The sequence below is a fragment of the Bison bison genome, unplaced genomic scaffold, assembly GCF_000754665.1.
Source record: "Bison bison bison isolate TAMUID 2011002044 unplaced genomic scaffold, Bison_UMD1.0 scf7180017864115, whole genome shotgun sequence".
Lineage (NCBI taxonomy): Eukaryota > Metazoa > Chordata > Mammalia > Artiodactyla > Bovidae > Bison > Bison bison.
This window is the reverse complement of record NW_011494687.1, coordinates 531058-532611: the sequence shown is the minus strand read 5'-3', so window position 1 is coordinate 532611 and position 1554 is coordinate 531058.

Below are 1554 nucleotides of genomic sequence, written 5' to 3'. Positions count from 1 at the left end.
TGGAACTCTCTTGCTTTTTCCATGATCCAACGGATGTTGACAATTTGATCTCTGGTTCCTCTGCCTTTTCTAAAACCAGCTTGAACATCAGGAAGTTCATGGTTCACGTATTGCTGAAGCCTGGCTTGGAGAATTTTGAGCATTACTTTACTAGCGTGTGAGATGAGTGCAATTGTGCAGTAGTTTGGGCATTCTTTGGCATTGCCTTTCTTAGGCATTGGAATGAAAACTAACCTTTTCCAGTCCTGTGGCCACTGCTGAGTTTTCCAAATTTGCTGGCATGTTGAGTGCAACACTTTCACACCATCATCTTCCAGGATTTAAAAGAGCTCTACTGGAATTCCATCACCTCCAGTAACTCTGTTCATAGTGATGCTTTCTAAGGCCCACTTGACTTCACATTCCAGGATGTCTGGTTCTAGGTCAGTGAACACACCATCGTAATTATCTGGGTTGTGAAGATCTTTTTTGTACAGTTCTTCTGTGTATTCTTGCCACCTCTTCTTAGTATCTTCTGCTTCTGTTAGGTCCATACCATTTCTGTCCTTTATCGAGCCCATCTTTGCATGAAATGTTCCCTTGGTATCTCTAATTTTCTTGAAGAGAGCTCTAGTCTTTCCCATTCTGTTGTTTTCCTCTATTTCTTTGCATTGATTGCTGAGGAAGGCTTTCTTATCTGCCTTGCTGTTCTTTGGAACTCTGCATTCAGATGCTTATATCTTTCCTTTTCTCCTTTGCTTTTTGCTTCTCTTCTTTTCACAGCTATTTGTAAGGCCTCCCCAGACAGCCATTTTGCTTTTTTGCATTTCTTTTCCGTGGGGATGGTCTTGATCCCTGTCTCCTGTACAATGTCATGAACCTCAGTCCATACTCCTGTACAATGTCATGAACCTCAGTCCATAGTTCATCAGGCACTCTATCTATCAGATCTAGGCCCTTAAATCTATTTCTCACTTCCACTGTATAATCATAAGGGATTTGATTTACGTCATACCTGAATGGTCTCCAAGTAAGATAGGTGTTGCAAGAGCGCATCAGAGGGCAGACACACTGAAACCATACTCACAGAAAACTAGTCAATCTAATCACACTAGGACCATAGCCTTGTCTAACTCAATGAAACTAAGCCATGCCCGTGGGGCAACCCAAGATGGGCAGGTCATGGTGGAGAGATCTGACAGAATGTGGTCCACTGGAAAAGGGAATGGCAAACCACTTCAGTATTCTTGCCTTGAGAACTCCATGAACAGTATGAAAAGGCAAAATGATAGGATACTGAAAGAGGAACTCCCCAGGTCAGTAGGGGCCCAATATGCTACTGGAGATCAGTGGAGAAATAACTCCAGAAAGAATGAAGGGATGGAGCCAAAACAAAAACAATACCCAGCTGTGGATGTGACTGGTGATAGAAGCAAGGTCTGATGCTATAAAGAGCAATATTGCATAGGAACCTGGAATGTCAGGTCCATGAATCAAGGCAAATTGGAAGTGGTCAAACAAGAGATGGGAAGAGTGAATGTCGACATTCTAGGAATCAGCGAACTAAAATGGACT